This window comes from Vipera ursinii, assembly GCF_947247035.1.
Source record: "Vipera ursinii genome assembly, chromosome: 3".
Lineage (NCBI taxonomy): Eukaryota > Metazoa > Chordata > Lepidosauria > Squamata > Viperidae > Vipera > Vipera ursinii.
In genome coordinates, this window is record NC_139516.1 from 8,617,160 (window position 1) to 8,635,028 (window position 17,869).

The following is a 17,869-nucleotide window of genomic DNA, read 5'->3' on the forward strand; positions in this document are numbered from 1 at the left end:
TTCCATTTTTGATGGAAAAAATGCTGACATGCAGAACTGGGGGTAGGGGGAGAAAGAAAGAAAGAAAGAAAGAAAGAAAGAAAGAAAGAAAGAAAGAAAGAAAGAAAGAAAGAAAGGAAGGAAGGAAGGAAGGAAGGAAGGAAGGAAGGAAGGAAGGAGGGAGGGAGGGAGGGAGGGAGGGAGGGAGGGAGGGAGGGAGGGAGGGAAGGAAGGAAGGAAGGAAGGAAGGAAGGAAGGAAGGAAGGAAGGAAGGAAGGAAGGAAGGAAAAGAAAACAGGAGTGACTCTCTGTTGCAAATCTATAACCAGTTTCCTGGTAAAAGAGTTTCATCAATTGTCAACCTACAGAACTAAAATAGCTGTGCCATAAGGCTCTGCTTGTCTTTGCCATCCCATTAAAACAGATGCTTCCATTTGCATTGTCTTATTCAGCAATATGAATTGCTGTGAGTCCACCCTGCCCCTTTGTCCTAAGTCCAAAACAACATTGTGCCAACTTTTAAATAAATATTTAGGCAAATTGCAGTGTAGTATGGAATAGGAATAGGAATAGAGGGTTGCAGGGCCGTTTCCCTAATGTCTTCCTGCAGATTCAACAGGACCATCTTGTATCACTTATTGGCTTTGTAGCTGATAAATTCCCTGGGTGATTCGCCTAAAAAAAAAGGATAACTATGCATTTACACACTCTACCTTACAGCATATAACTTCCTTCAACTCTATACTTTCTAGATATCTTGAATTGCAACTCTCACAATTCACCCCCCCCCCAAACAAGGCTACTAGAAGTAAATTTATCAATACTGTTGTCCAGGTTAAATGCAGGGAAGCAGATTGAAAGGAAGTAGTAGGCAACTCCTCAATGTTTAGAATATTCTGCATTTCTAAAAGTTGCCCGCTGCCTAGGGCAGGAGTAGGCAACCTTGGCTCTTTTATGACTCGTGGACTTCAACTCCCAGAATTCCTGAGCCAGCCATGCTGAGGGGAAAGGGAGAGATTTTCCATACTGAGCCATGTATTGCCCTGTTAACTGCCCTGAGTCTCTTGAGAGAAGGGCGGTATATAAATTAAATTAATAATAATAATAATAATGCTGGCTCAGGAATTCTGGGAGTTGAAGTCCACAAGTCATGAGGGGGCCATAATTCCCCCATGCTGGCTGAGGAATTCTGGGAGTTGAAGTCCACAAGTCATGAGGGGGCCATAGTTCCCCCATGCTGGCTGAGGAATTCTGGGAGTTGAAGTCCACAAGTCATGAGGGGGCCATAATTCCCCCATGCTGGCTCAGGAATTCTGGGAGTTGAAGTCCACGAGTCATCAAAGAGCCAAGGTTGCCTACCCAGTTTCTGGGGCCCAGTTTCTGTCTTTTTAAAGATCTTCACCATTATTCCATTTGGGGAAATATATTCTGCCTGTTATGTATGCAGGCTCCTGCATGGCAACAGCCACCAGGGGGCGTTGGCCTGAACGGTTTTGGTGGGAAACCCAATTTCAGCGGGAAACCTAGGGCCAACCCTATTGGCTGTCCGCCTACCTGGCTAGGTATTTAAGGAGGCCAGGTAACCCTCATTCCCCAGTACGCTACCCCCCCTTCCAAAAAAGAGCTGAACACATACTCCGGCTGGCGTCTCTTCCTTGCGTCGGACCCACTACACAACACTGCCTTTTAAATATTTCCCAAAATATTTCTTTCTCTGGATTCTTCCCACAATAGGTTCTTGCTTTTCTAGACCCTTGGGAAAGATCTAACAATCCAAAGTACCAAATTGAAGGAGGAGGAGCAGGAGGAGGAAGAGGAGGATGAGGAGAAAGAGAAGGAGAAGAAGGAGGAGAAGGAGAAGAAGAACTTTAAGTAATTTTCAGACTATTTGCTAATACAATCCTTACAGTTGTCATGTAGCTTGTTCTTAACCAATATGAGAAGAAGGTTGTTGTTATGCTCTTTGAAAGGGCAAAATATGATAATTTATATTGTTTCCCCCCCCTTTGGTCATATATTTGGCGAGGATTTTTATGGCACTCTGCAGGATCAGAGAAATTTAACTGCTTTTGACTTAGCAGTATGATGCATCATATTGGGTAGCGCTGCACAGTGCCACAAAGCAAATAGCACTATGTGCCAAAGATGTGATTGCTTTGCACATTGTGTATTCCCTCTGTGCATGGGACTAGGAGACCTCGGTTGTTGGTTTTCTTTTTTAAAAAAAAAACTTTGTTCATTTTATGCATCATTCATAGCTTCCATGGAGCTTGTGCAGATCCTACAACTGAAAATGAAAAAAATGGTAATCTGAAGAGACAAGCCAACATTTCTGCAAAGCTGAAGACAGTTTTCAAAAGGAAAATCTCTTTGGAGTTCAGTTCAGTGTCTGCTCATTTCATGAGCACAATATGTACTTTTCTTGGCAATGTTATGAAACTGATTTACATTGGCTTCTTCTACATTATATTCTGACTTCCCAGTCTAGTCTAGGGCCTTTGTATTCCCGCAGAATAGAATATCTGTAACACAAGGTGGATCAGTGGAATCCTTGGTGCTGTCTGAGCTTGGCTGTGGGCTTGCATAGATTTCATTACCAAAATAAGTGACATCATCAGGGCCAATGATGATGTCACCTACCGTAGTTGGGTAATGAAACATCCACAAACAAGTAAACATCTGCAAGCCAACAACCAAGATCGGGCAGCATCAAGAACAATACAGTCCTGTTCTCTCTGCTGTCTCTCTCTCTCCATCCATTCATCTCATCTCATCTATCTATCTATCTATCTATCTATCTATCTATCTATCTATCTATCTACCTATCTATCTATCTATCTATCTATCTATCTATCTATCTATCTATCTGTCATCTATCTCTATCTATCTCTATCCAATCTCTCTCTCTTATCTATCTATATTATCTATCTAATTCTATCATCTATCTATCTATCTATCTATCTATCTATCTATCTATCTATCTATCTATCTATCTATCTATCTATCATCTATTTATATCTATCTTTCTATCTATCTATCTATCAATCTATCTATCTATCTATCTATCTATCTATCTATCTATCTATCTATCTATCTATCTATCTATCTATCTATCTATCATTCATCACAATGGCAATAGACATATATCACTCCATAGTGTTTTACAGCCCTCTCTAAATGGTTTACAGTGTCAGCCTATTGTCCCCAACAATCTAGATCATAATTTTACTGAACTTGGAAGGATGGAAGGCTGAGTCATCCTTAAGACCTCTCAGGATCGACCTCTAGGCTGTAGGCAAAGTTTGCCTGCAATACTGCACTCTAGTCACTGGACCAGGAGGGCTCACAACAGTTTAGAATCTAAGGTTGAGGCAACTTCACTAAGAACCAGTTTTGCAATAATCTCTTCTAAAAATCTGAGCCAGAGGTACAGATGAAAAGTGTTTCCTTAGCTGTCATAAAGATTGGAAATCTTCCCTTCCTTCTGAACTATCTTTCTGACTTTGCCCTAAAGCCGAATCTGGCTGAATGATGTTATCAATCCATGGTTGTGCAATCTCTATGGTTTGTTAGGATCACATGGTTAATCTAAAGCAGGGCTTTTCAACCTTTTCACCCATTGTACCACTTTTAGGATATGGCGACATCCGAGTACCACCAGTTGCCTAGCAAAGTGTCAAAAACTTGATGACCCCCCCCCCAAAAGGAAAAAAAGTGATTAAGTACAGGTAGTCCTCGACTTACAACAGTTTGCTTAGTGACTGTTTGAAGTTACAATGGCACTGAAAAAAGTGCCCCCCAAGTCACAGATGAGGAAGACACCTGCCTGCCCGCCCAGTGGCGCTCTTCCTCCTGTCCGAGATTTTCTTGTTGTGAGCATTTTTGTTCAGGATTGGCAGCGGGGGTGGGGTGGGGTGGGGTGGGGTGTTTGGTTTTTATTCCCCCCGTCTGCTGGGTGGTTGCAGCAGGTTTTGGTCACTTCACCTGACCCTGGGAGACTGTGACCATCATAAATATGAATCAGTTGCCATGCATCTGAGTGTAAATCACAAGACCATGAAGTGCCAGGATCAGCGCTGAGCTCTAGCTGGAGCCTGGCGCTGATCCTGGCGCTTCCACTGAGCCCTGACATCCCTGCAGCTCCAGCCATCTCTCGCTCAGGCTTGAGCGGTGTTGTCACCGGTTCAGCTCATTCCCCTCCCTGCTACCACTTTTCTAGGATGGTCGCGTACCACCTGCCAGGTACCAATGTACCACAGGTGGTACCCGTACCACTGGTTGAAAAGCCCTGATCTAAAGAAACTGCAGGTGGTTGAACTTTAAATTAGAGTTCAAGGCATTTTGGTCTTCTCCAAAGCTTTTAGACTGGAGGCTAAAACATATGAACTGTGTATGTCTAGTTTAAGGAAGAGAAAGACGAGGGGGGACATGATAGCAGTCTTCCAATATCTGAGGGGCTGCCACAAAGAAGAGGGAGTCAAGCTATTCTCCAAAGCACCTGAAGGCAGGACAAGAAACAACAGATGGAAACTTATCAAGGACAGAAGCAACCAGTGGTGGGATTCAGACAGTTTGCACTACTTCAGCAGAACCAGGAGCTAATTTTTTGTTGCCCAGGCCCAGAATGGACTTCTGGAAGCGACATCCACACAGAGAAATGGTTGTTCACCTATTTCAGTCCCACCACTGGAAGTAACCTAGAAATAAGGAAAATGTTCCTGACAATTAGAACAATTAATCAGCAGAAGAACTTGCCTCCAGAAATTGTGAATGCTCCAACATTGGAGGTTTTTAAAAAGTCATTTGTCAGTCGTTTGTCCAGCATCTGGTCTGCTATTCTGTTATCTCTGTTATTCTGCATAGTTGGCACTGGAATGTTTGCTTACAAACATTTGGCACAGATTTATTGTTTTATTTTATTTTATTTTATTATAAATGTTTGAGTCTTTATTAATTACAGTCCTTTTCCTACAACTTGCAATAACTAAACAGCAAGTATTTCAGCTTGCCAAAGAAAGTATTATGGAAGAAACGTACCCATTATTGGAATTTTATTCCTTATCTGGTTCGTTTCTAAGCCGGGATCAAGGAAACAGCAGGCAGTTGCAGGAAATTAAGTCCATTATTCTTCACTCAAGAGCAAAGACAGCAAGCTGTTAGGTGGGCCACCACAAAAAAACCCACCCCTTTGTCCAACATATTATATACATTACAATCAAACGCCTCTCTAGAACACCCCTCCTCCTAGCTCAGGCATTCATTTCCCAGTTTATCATTCCATATAAGGAACTTGCTAGGATTGTAATTTTTCTGGGAATACATTTATCAAAGAAGATATTTTCGGAATGCAAACCTTATCTCATTTCCATGGGTAAACAATCTTCAAGGCCTCTGAAAGGTTAGAAGGGCAATGAGATCTTAAAATAAGGCAGGGTTTCAGAATCCTAATCAAAGTGTAAATGCTCTTAATAACATAAATGTTCTGACACTATGATCCAGGTTCATTGTTCTGGATAGAATTAGAGTTGGAAGGGCATGTTTTTATGACGGTCGCAATGTTCCCAGTGTCACGTGATCCCCTTTGGCAAGCTTCTGACAAGCAAGGTCAATGGGAAAGCCAGATTCATTTAACAAGCATGTTGCCAACTTACCAACTGCAGTGACTGACTTAACAACACTAGCAAGAAAGGTCATAAAATGGGGCACAACTCACTTAACTGTCTCAGTTAGGAACAGAAACTTTGGGTTCAATTGTGGTCATATGTCAAGGACTACCTGTACCAGACAATCTGGCATATGACCATCCAGTGCCTCTGTTTGGAGATCATGAAATAGGAATCACTATGGTGGGAAGATAACAGCATTCTGTGCGCCTTTGGCATCTAGTCATGCCGGTCACATGACCACGGAGACGTCCTCGGACAAGCGCTGGCTCTTCGGCTTTGAAACGGAGATGAGCACCGGCCCCTAGAGTCGGAAATGACTAGCACGCATGTGCAGGGGAACCTTTACCTCTACCTTTTATCTATCTATCTATCTATCTATCTATCTATCTATCTATCTATCTATCTATCTCTATCCAATCTCTCTCTCTCTCTCTCTCTCTCTCTCTCTCTCTCTCTCTCTCTCTCATCTATCTATATTATCTATCTATATGTACAGTATTTCTATCATCTATCTATCTATCATCTATTTATATCTATCATCTATCTATATCATCTATCTATAACTATATTTCTATCATCTATCTATATTTCTATCATTTCTATCTTATCTATCTATCTATCTGTAAGGGATGCGGTGGCTCAGCGGGTTAGGACGCTGAGCTTGTCAATCAGAAGGTCGGCAGTTTGGCGGGTCGAATCCCGAGTGCCACGTAGCAGAGTGAGCACCTGTTACTCGTCCCAGCTTCTGCCAACCTAGCTCAGAGAGCACCAAGAACCCTGTGGTGGTCTTCTTTTCCTCTTCCTCCTCCTCCTCCTCTGTCTTCTTGTTCTTCTTCTTGTTGTTCTTCTTGTTCTTGTTCTTGTTCTTGTTCTTCTTCTTGTTGTTCTTCTTGTTCTTGTTCTTGTTCTTGTTCTTCTTGTTCTTGTTCTTGTTCTTCTTCTTCTTCTTCTCCTCCTCCTCCTCCTCCTCCTCCTCCTCCTCCTCTTTCTTCTTCTTCTTCTTCTTCTTCTTCTTCTTCTTCTTCTTCTTCTTCTTCTTCTTCTTCTTCTTCTTCTTCTTCTTCTTCTTCTTCTTCTTCTCCTCCTCCTCCTCCTCCTCCTCCTCCTCCTCCTCCTCCTCCTCCTCCTGCCCCTCCTCCTGCTCCTCCTCCTCCTCGCAAACCCTACTCTCTTCTGGCACATCTATATTTGAAAACACTTTGGCTCATGTTTGAAAAGGAAAAAAAAAGGATTATCACAGAACTCAGCTTAGATGCCAGTAAAATTTACTCTGGAGAGTAAACAATTCCAAATCAACAAATATTCTCTTTCCCCTAGGTGTGGTGGCACCGTTCTGCAATTTTATCCATAATTAATTTTATACCTGTAGCCTGACAATGCTGTACTGCTTTGTAACCAATTAATTGGGAAGGAACTGCAAATTAGTAATAATTAGTAGAAATTACAAGGTGAGCCACCTTAATACAACATCAAGCTAATAAGCCTCTGATGGGCAATTTCAATTCAGAAAGAAGCTGTGATTTTTTCCCCCTCTTTTTGAATCACTCCTTCGTTTCCTCTCTTAGTTATTTAGTAGTGGAATTGGGAAATCACAGTGATGTTCTTTTCTTTTTAAGGATAGTATAATGCTAATTATACTATATAATGAACGCAGGCATTATATTATTGAAATGTAACTTATCCATGATTACTAATCAAATGACTGTTCTTAAAAGATACATTGTTGATTCTTGCTCTTTTTTTTTAATCCTGAGTTCCTTGCTGCAAAATGGTGTTCATCAGAACAGGAGCTTAAAAACTGAAGCAATGCTAAATAGAATAGCATATTTTATTTGGCCAAGTGTGATTAGACACACAAGGAATTTGTCTGTGGTGCATAAGCTCTCAGCGGATGTACAAAAACAACAAAGCAATAATAATAATAATAATAATAATAATAATAATAATAATAATAATAATAATAATAATAATAATAATAAAAAAAGAAGGTACCGGTAGTAGAAAAGATGAGAAGGATAATAGCAATACAGCCAGACCACAGGGATAAATATACTTAGTCACAAGATGCTCCTGTGGGAATTAGGTGTTCATCAGAGGGGGAAAAAACTGTCCCAGTGTCTACTTGTTTTGGCATGCAATGCTCTGTAGAAGGATCCCAAGGGGAGGAGGTGAAATCATTTATTCCCAGAAGATCACTGTCACCTAGTGCTACCCTCCCCCATCTCAAACACAACAACAATAGCTAAATTTCCTATACTTAACTCCATCCCTCTGCCCCCCCCACCTCTGGTGATCCTAGAAAAAGATGTGTGAGATTAGAATAGAATAGAATAGAATAGAATAGAATAGAATAGAATAGAATAGAATAGAATAGAATGGAATGGAATGGAATGGAATGGAATGGAATGGAATGGAATGGAATGGAATGGAATGGAATGGAATGGAATGGAATGGAATGGAATAGAATAGAATAGAATAGAATAGAATAGAATAGAATAGAATAGAATAGAATAGAATAGAATAGAATAGAATAGAATAGAATAGAATAGAACTGGAAGGGACCTTGGAGGTCATTTAGTCCAACCCCCTGCTCAGGCAGGAAACCCTATACCATTTCAGACAAATGGCTGTCCAATCTCTTCTTAAAAACTTCTGGTGTTGGAGCATTCACAACTTCTGGAGCCAAGTTGTTCCACTGGTTAATTGTTCTCACTGTCAGTAAATTTCTCCTTAGTTTTAGGCTGCTTCTCTCTTTGATTGGTTTCCATCCGTTGCTTCTTGTCCTGCCTTCAGGGGCTTTGGAGAATAGCTTGACTCTTCTTTGGGGCGGCCCCTGAGATATTGGAATGCTGCTATCATGTCCCCCCTCGTCCTTCTCTTCCAGCAACTGTTCTTTATATGTTTTAGCCTCCAGTCCCCTGATCATCTTTGTTGCTCTTCTCTGTACTCCTTCTAGAGTCTCAACATCTTTTTAAAATCGTGGTGACCAAAACTGGATGCAGTATTCCAAGTTTATTTTTGAAGGCCATTTAAAAGCCAAGTTAAAATAATACAGTTTCTGAACTCCGAGGGAGGCCTAATCATAGTTAATTAATGCAGGAACTTTAATTACTCTGAAATCTGTTGGGAAGCAAAAACTGCCAAGTGTGATCCTTCCAGGAAATTCTTCTCTTTTTTTTGCTGACAAGTTCCTTCTTCAAAAGGAGGAGAAAGACATAAGAGGATATTGATCAATATGAAAGAATTAATAGGAACACTGGAGAAAAGTGATCTTGCAATCCTGGATTTCTTGATTATCCAGAAAACTAAAACTGAGCATATCTAATGCTTAAAATTGAATGGCTTAAAATTAGACAATGTTTATCTTATTTTAGAATTTTTAACCCACCTTTATTGTTTTTATAAATAACTCAAGGTGGCAAACAGACTTAATGTTCCTTCCTCCTCCTCCTATTTTCCCCACAACAGCCCTGTGAGGTGTGTGGGACTGGGAGAAAGTGATTGGCCCAAATCGCCCAGCCAATTTTTTTTTAATCCCATTTATATCCCGCCCTTCTCCGAAGACTCAGGGTGGCTTACAATCTAAGAAGCACAAATCAATGTGCTTAGCAGTAGCCTTCATTCTATGTATATGCCTGCTTATTAGGGCTTTCACACACCCCCCCCCCCAAGTGGCATTATTACAAAGTCAGCTTAATTGCCCCCAACAATCTGGGTCCTCATTTTACCTACCTCGGGAGGATGGAAGGCTGAGTCAACTTTGAGCCTGGTGGGACTCGAACCTGCACTAATTGTAGGCAGCTGGTGTTACTTAAGGAGGCATTAGCCCACTGCTCCACCAAGGCTCTCATTTCATTTTCATACCTAAGGCAGGACTAGAACTCTCACTCTCCTGATAATTGGGCCAAAGTCATCCAGTTGACTTTCCTACCTAAGGTGGGCCTAGAACTCACTGTCTCCTGGTGATTGGCCCAAGGTCACCCAGCTGGTTTTCATGCCTAAGGCAGAACTAGAACTCACAGTCTTCTGGTGGGATTGGACCAAAGTCACCGAATTGGCTTTCATGCCTAAAGCAAGACTAGAACTCTCAGTCTCCTGGTGATTGTGGACATTGGAAGAGCAAATTAGGATTTTTGTGTTTCAGCACTTTGCCTGCAACTCTATTAAGCAGGAAATCTAGCTCTCCGAGTCGCATGTTGAATCAGGTCTGTACAAAGTGGGTTCTCTTATAAGTCTGAGAAGAACCTCAAATGATTTATTCAGCGTGGCTTTCCACTTTCATTGGTTACACAAGCAGGAAATACAGCTGTTTGCCCGAAAGTAGATAAAAAACAAAAGTTGCTACGATGTTGCTCACCAAGTAAGTTTAGAGACAAGCATATTTAGCAAGTCCTCTCATTCCTCCTCTGAGCTACAGATAGTTACCTGCTATTACAATTCATTTATTCTCTTTAATAAATGTCATTTCAATGAAAGAATCTTGATCCTCATAATCATGATCACCAACTCTTTAAAGCAGCTGCATCTTTTCCAAACGTTGCACAGCTGCCCTTTGTAATCTGGGGGGAAACACTTTTTCTAGAAAAGGAGATGCTTTTTGAGAAATTGCAAGTTTTGCACAAGATTACAACATTGGATTCAGATAATTTCTCCAGCACCCTCACCACCATCTTCAATCAGCCGCATAATAAGGTAAGGCAATGTTTCTCAAGCCTGACAACGTGAAGAGGTGTGGACTTCAACTCCCACAATTCCCCAGTCAGCAGACCAGGCTGAGGAATTCTGGGAGTTGAAGTCTGCACCTCTTCAAATGATCAAGGTTGAGAAACACTGAGGTAAGGAGTTAACAAGGCAATTATTTTGCAGTCAATTTTTTCTGCTGATCTTTGGTATCCCCACATTCTCTTCTAAAAGCCAGCCAACAGTTAATCTTCATACAAGCAACAGCTTCTGAATCCCACATGGTGGTGCTAGGACTAGGTAATGCAGTGGTAGGCAACCTTGGCTCTTTTATGACTTATGGACTTCAGCTCCCAGAATTCCTCAACCAGCCGTGCTGAGGGGAAAGGGAGATGTTTCCATGCTGAGCCATGCTGGCTCAGGAATTTAGGAAGTTGAAGTCCACGAGTCCTAAAAGAGCCAAGGTTGCCTATCCCTGAGTTAATGCTTAACTAATACACTGAAATGCCCTAGATCAGGGGTCGGCAACCTTGGCTCTTTTAGGACTTGTAGACTTCCAGAATTCCTGAGCCAGCCATGCTGAGGGGAAAGGGAGAGGTTTCCAAGCTGAGCCATGTCGGCTCAGGAATTCTGGGAGTTGAAGTCCACGAGTCATAAAAGAGCCAAGGTTGCCTGCCCCTGCCCTAGATTTAAAGGGAAAATAATACAGGAATCCAAATAAAGCAAAAATAGCAATGATGCTTTGCAAATCCCAGCTGGGGTGCTGCTTGGAACTGGTTTGAATTTAGAGCTCCTGCCAAAATTCATAAGACTGAAATTTAGCAGCTAAATTGCAGAAATGGCTTGCATTATTGAAGAATCCCTCAACGTTATTGCTCATATTGAGGATCCACACTGGAAAAGAACAGTCAGCATAACAAAACCAAATGTTCCTCAACTGCACTATCCAGCAGTCCTCAACTTGAAACCATTTGTTTAAGTGACCATTTGAAGTTACAACGGCAATGAGAAAAGTGACTTATGACTGTTTTTCACACTTATGACGGTTGCAGCAGCCCCGTGGTCACATGATTAAAATTCAGAAACTTGGCAAGCGGCATGTATTTATGAGGGCTGTAGTGTCCCGGAGTCATGTGATCGCAGCTTTTGTGACCATCTGACAAAGAAAGTCAATGGGGAAGCCAGATTCACTTAACAACCGTGCTGCTAACTTAACAACTGCATTGATTCACTTAACAACTGTGTCCAGAAAGGTCATAAAAATGGGGCAAAATTCACTTCACTGTCTTGCTTAGCAGTGGAAATTTTGAGCTCAAATGTGGTCCTGACTTGAGGACTTCCTGTAGACCAGGGGGTCTTCAAACTTGGCCCTTTGGTGACTTGTGGACTTCAACTTGGCTATTCGAGCTTGCCGGCCTGGACTGAAGGTTTTGGGTTAAGGTTTTAATTTTTAATTATTTTGGGACTATTTAATTTAATATTTTAACCTGTATATATTGTATTGTTTTAATTTCCCCTGTAAACCGCCCTGAGTCCCTCAGGAAAAGAGTGGTATATAAATCGAAACAAACAAACAAATAAATAAATAAATAAACTCCCAGAATTCCTCAGCCAGGCATGCTGGCTGAGGAATTCTGGGAGTTGAAGTCCACAAGTCATCAAAGGGCCAAGTTTGAAGACCCCTGCTGTAGACTCTTCTTGGTCATAGCATCCATGTCATTCAAATAATAATAATAAATCCACAGTATTGGTTGTTGTAGTTAAATAACTTCATCCTGTAAGGAATTTGAGGCCAGATTCTTCTGAGGCCTGTTTATATCCCATGAGTCTTACAGGCTGACTAGTAAAGCTGATTGTGTTGGCAAGCAGAAGCGACAGTCTCTCAAAGGAAAGCTTAATACCTTGTTTTTCATTTAAACCTCCAGCCTGGATGGGGGAATTCTGGGAATTGAAGTCCAGACATCTTAAAGTTGCTAAGATTGAGAAATACTGCTCTGGAGTGAACACCCCACGTTCCTTCAGCCTGTCCTCATATGTCCACAAACCTGCGGTATCATTTTTGTTGTGCATTTCTATAGCTTCTCTAATCTGCCAATAATCTTCTGGATGCAGGTAGTCCTTGATTTACAACCATTTGCTTAGCAACCGGAGTCAAGAAAGTGATTTATGACCTGTGCTTGCACCCACAACAATCAGCATCCCTACAGTCACATGATCAAAATTTGGGCAGTTGGCATGTATTTTATGACAGTTGCAGCATCCTCAGATTCTGCAATCACCATTTGCAACCTTCCCAACTGGCTACCAACAAGCAAAGTCAATGAGGGAAATGGACCTGCTTAAAATTTTTGCAAGCCACTTAATATCCGTGGCAAAAAATATATATCCTAAGATTGATTGATTGTGATTCATTTAACAATGCCTTGCTTGGTAATGGAAATTTTGGTCTAAATTGTCTCATAGGGGCTTTTTCAAAAGGCAACTGGGCTGTTCTTTTCAAAGAGGAGGAGGAGGAGAAGAAGAAGGAGAAGAAGGAGAAGAAGGAGGAGGAGGAGGAGAGGAGGAGGAGGAGGAGGAAGAAGAAGAGGAGGAGGAGGAGGAGGAGAAGAAGAAGTAGAAGAAGAAGAAGAAGAAGAAGAAGAAGAAGAAGAAGAAGAAGAAGAAGAAGAAGAGGAGGAGGAGGAGGAGGAGGAGGAGAGAGAGGAGGAGGAGGAAGAAGAAGGGAGGAGAGGAGGACATTTTGCTTCTCATTCAAGAAGCTTCTTCAGTTCTCATAAAGCTCCTTAGATGAGAAGCAAAACATCTTTATGGAAAAATGAAGTCCAGTTGCCTTTTGAAGAAAAAAGCATCTCTGGGACAATTATGACCTGGATAACTGAAAATCTCCATAGATGTCTGGTTGAAATTATGGCCATTAATTGAGGACTATCTGTATTGGATGCTTGGAATAAGATACAGTGGTCCAGATCAGATCCCATCATTGCTGAACAGATAGACCACCATCTGCCGTCTGGGTTATCCTTTGACATGTGGGGTCCTTGGGAGGGAGAATCGAGAAGAGTCAGATAATGGACTTCAGAAGACTGTAAAGCTGAAGAGTTTTTGGATGCTTGTTTCCTTGTTGAAGCCATCTAGACCCAAAGTTGGTTATTTAGATTGAGGGTGACCAATTTTGGCAACTTTCAGAACTGTGGACTTCAACTCCCAAAATTCAATTCCCAAAATTCTGAAAATAGAAGCCCAAAAGATCTTAAAAGTTGCCAAGGTTGGGGACCCCTAATCTAGATTCATCCATTCCTCTATTCCTTCACTCTTCCTTCCTCTGTTGAGGAAACAAGCACTCATTATTTTTATTTCTAAAGACTAGGATACACAATGTTTCCAGTCATAGAACTCTAGACAAGCCCTTCCTATTTTTACCAGCAAAAAGCTAAGGAAAAGAATTGAATCAATTCAAATTTCCAACTGAATGTATCTATTCAAGAAGCAATTAGAAAGAACATTGGAAATGGTATTTCAAAGAAAACTAAATACAGAATTCACTAACTGCAGTTTTATTAACCAAGGGTATCTCCTAGCAAGGATTCAACAAAGAAGCTTGTAGGTGAGGATTTTGCAGGATGGAAAAATCTGATCATAAATCTTTGCCAGCCACTCAAAACCCAAGTAGTTTTTGATCCAACTTCTCTCTCATCCAAAGTCTGGAAATTCAAATTCTCCAATCAATATCTGGTTACCTTGGCAATGCATCATTTGGGCAATTCTTGTTGTTAGTTGCGAAGTCGTGTCCGACCTATCGCGACCCCATGGACAACATTCCTCCAGGCCTTCCTGTCTTCTACCATTTAAGCTCACACCTACTACTGCTACTGCTTCAGTGACTCCATCCAGCCACCTCATTCTCTGTCGTCCCCTTCTTCTCTTGCCCTCAATCTTTCCCAGCATTAGGCTCTTCTCCAGTGAGTCCTCCCTTCTCATTAGGTGGCCAAAGTATTTGAGTTTCAACTTCAGGATCTGGCCTAAAGAGCAGTCAGGGTTGATCTCCTCTCGGACTGACCGGTTGGATCGCCTTGCAGTCCAAGGGACTCGCAGGAGTCTTCTCCAGCACCAGAGTTCAAAGGCCTCAATTCTTTGGCGCTCAGCCTTTCTTATGGTCCAGCTTTCACAGCCATACATTGCAACTGGGAAGACCACAACCTTGACTATATGCACTTTTGTTGACAGGGTGATGTCTCTGCTTTTTAGTGTGCTGTCTAGATTTGCCATGGCTTTCCTCCCCAGGAGCAAGCGTCTTTTAATTTCTTGGCTGCAGTCCCCATCTGTGGTGATCTTGGAGCCCAGGAAAATAAAATCTGTCACTACCTCCATTTCTTCCCCATCTACTTGCCAGGAATTGAGAGGACCAGATGCCATGATCTTGGTTTTTTTAATGTCTAGTTTCAATGGGCAATTCTAGCATGTACTTATTTAACATAAGGTTCAACCATAGATGGGGGTCAGAATCAGACCTTAGATGTGAATTGGTGCAGGTTTTGTTACCTCCAATTCTCTAAGCAAGCCTAGATATGTTTCTTGATCAAGGACACATTGAAGGGAAAAGCGAACATTCATTTTCTCTCTAATTCTTGAATTTTACAGAACAATCCAGTCCGGCCTTGAAGAAAAGAAAATTATAATTTAAGAAATTCCACAACTTTGAGAAAGCATGTACTTAGCCAGGTTTTAGTTTCTATAAACACATTTATTTAATTTGTACCCTGTAGGAGAAACAAGCATTTAGCCAGATTATAGCTTCTATAAGTTTGGTTGTTTGTGTACTTATGAAACTTGTAACCCCCTGTGATCCAGAAACTCTTGGTGGCTTATGGTGTTTACAATATAATAAGAATTAAAACACCTGTGGTACAATCTAAAATCAATATATCATAAAACCCCAGCAGAAGCAGAAAAAGCAGACAGAAAAAAAAACACAATATGTCATGCTTCTGATAGATGAAACTCTTCAAAAGAACTTTGAGGCATTGTTTACCTTAAAGGATCTTTTATTCGAGTAGCATAATATTGGCACTTACATAATCGAAGCCAAAATCTGATTTCCCCTCCCCTGAGCACCTAGTATCAAAGCACAATTCCCTCCTCCAGTTAACAGTCATAAATCACATTCCCCAATTAGCTTGAAGCGTGGGCTTCCGCTCCAGCTCTCCAGCCCACCAATTCTTTATCAGCCCTGGCTCGATAACCTTGATTCTCATGCCACGTTTAGTGTTGTTACGTCTAGCTGGACTCTCATTCACATCCTCCCCCCTCCCAGCATCATCCAACTCTAAAAGCAAAAGAGAAAAGTTGGCTACATTTCCATCTGTTGTCAATGCAAAACATCCAATGTTAGCAGCGTTGACACAATACACATAAAGAGGTCAAAATAAATTAAATCAAGAGAACAGCCTCCAAAATGCCACAGGTTTTAGTAGAATTATATAAACATAGGGTTGGTAGGAACTTTGGAGGTTGCCTAGACTGGGGTTCCCCAACCCCCAGTTCATGGACCGGTTACTGGGCTGCAGCATGCCAGCAACCAGTCCGCACGAACAAGCAAAGCCCCATCAATGGGATGCAGACATCACTCAAAACCATGCATTTTCCGGTCCACAGAACCGGTCCTTGGTGCCCAAAAGGTTGGGGACCTGTCCCCTAGACCAACATCCTGACCAAGACAGGTGTCCTCATACCATCCTGGACAAATGGCTGCCTAATCTTTTCTTGAAAACTTCTAATGATGGAGCACCCACAACTCTGCAAGGAAAGCTGTTCCACTGCTGAATAGTTCACAGTGTCAGGAAATTCTTCCTTATTTCCAGCTTGGATCTCCCTCTGAGGAGCTTCCACCCATTGCTTCAGCTCCTTTGGAGAATATTTATTATTTATTTTTATTTTAATTCCATTTATATCCCGCCCTTCTCCGAAGACTCAGGGCGGCTTACAAGCTTAGCAGTAGCCTTAATTCTATGTATATGCCTACTTATTAGGGCTTTCACACACCCCCCCCCAATATATTGATGTCCTCTTCCCTGTGACAGCTCTTCAAGTATTAGAAGATTGCTGTCATGTCTCTTCTATCAGTCTTTTGTAAAGCTAAAATTATTTAATTCCTGGCAGCAACCTGGAATTAAGGAGAAACTTCCTAACAGTGAGGACAATTAACCAGTGGAACAGCTTGCCTCCAGAAATCATGGGCGCTCCATCACTGGAGATTTTTAAGAAGAGACTGGACATTCACCTGTCTGAGATGGTATAGGTTCTCCTGCCTGAGAAGGGGGTTGGACCAGAAGACCTCCAAGGTCCCTTCCAGATTCTATTCTATTCTATTCTATTCTATTCTATTCTATTCTATTCTATTCTGTTCTGTTCTGTTCTGTTCTGTTCTGTTCTGTTCTGTTCTGTTCTGTTCTGTTCTGTTCCGTTCTGTTCCGTTCCGTTCCGTTCCACCCCACCCCACCCCGTTCCATTCCATTCCATTCCATTCCATTCCATTCCATTCCATTCTATTCTATTCTATTCTATTCTATTCTATTCTATTCTATTCCATTCCATTCCATTCCATTCCATTCCATTCCATTCCATTCCATTCCATTCCATTCCATTCTATTCTATTCTATTCTATTCTATTCTATTCTATTCTATTCTATTCTATTCTATTCTATTCTATTCTATTCTATTCTGTTCACCTTGAATGTCTCTCTTATCTCCTGCTCATTTCCCTTAATCGCCAGTTGGTCAGATTCTTATAGAGAGCTTAAGCTTGCAACAAATCTTTATACTCATTTGAACTGCCTGAATCTCCTGCTTTTCACAGTGTTTGACTTTCTAGTTTATAACCTACATTGCTCACTTGTGGTGAGCTTGTACTGTCAATGTGTGGAGAGTGTGGCAAAGCGGGAAAGGACTGGTTACACAGTGACCCTTACCATCTTTGTTGTTCTTCTCTGCATTCTTTCTCGTGCCTCGGCATCTTTTTTTTTGTACTGTGACCCGAACTGGATACAATATTCCAAAAGTGGCCTTACTAATACGTTATAGAGTAGTTCTATCAGTGCTTTTTTTGTAAAAGAAAAAGGTGCCGGAACTCACACATGTCATACAACCTGCCTTGCCTACCCTACAAGGTTCCATCCAAAAAAGGTGCCGGAACTCCGTTCTGAGCGTTCTATGAGAAAAAAAGCCCTGAGTTCTATCATGCACCAGAAGGCAGGACAAGAAGCAATGGATGGAAACTGAACAAATACAGAAGCACCCTGGAACTAAGGATAAATTTCCTGAGAGTAAGAACAATCAACCCGTGGAACAGCTTACCTACATCTCTAGCTTGAGCAGGGGGTTGGACTAGAGGACCACCAGGCACTTTCCAGCTCTGTTAGTCTGTATTTTGTATTCTGATCTTAATGCAGTCCCTCTGTTGATGCAGCCCAAGACTGTGTTGGCTTTTTTTGGCAGCTGCAGAACCCTGCTGGCTCACACCTAAGGATGAGGGATAAGTCTGATCTTCA

The 17,869-nt window shown here is 41.6% G+C and overlaps 1 long non-coding RNA gene across 2 annotated transcripts in view; it reads left to right on the forward strand.

Annotated features, from left to right (window-relative positions):
- Positions 1–238: 238 nt before the first annotated feature.
- LOC310639381 overlaps positions 239–17,869 on the forward strand; it is a 238,188-nt gene continuing 220,557 nt past the window's right edge. For both annotated transcript variants that reach the window (XR_014492288.1, XR_014492289.1), the window contains exon 1: positions 239–279. This is a non-coding gene — a long non-coding RNA (uncharacterized lncRNA). The remainder of the gene's footprint in view (positions 280–17,869) is intronic.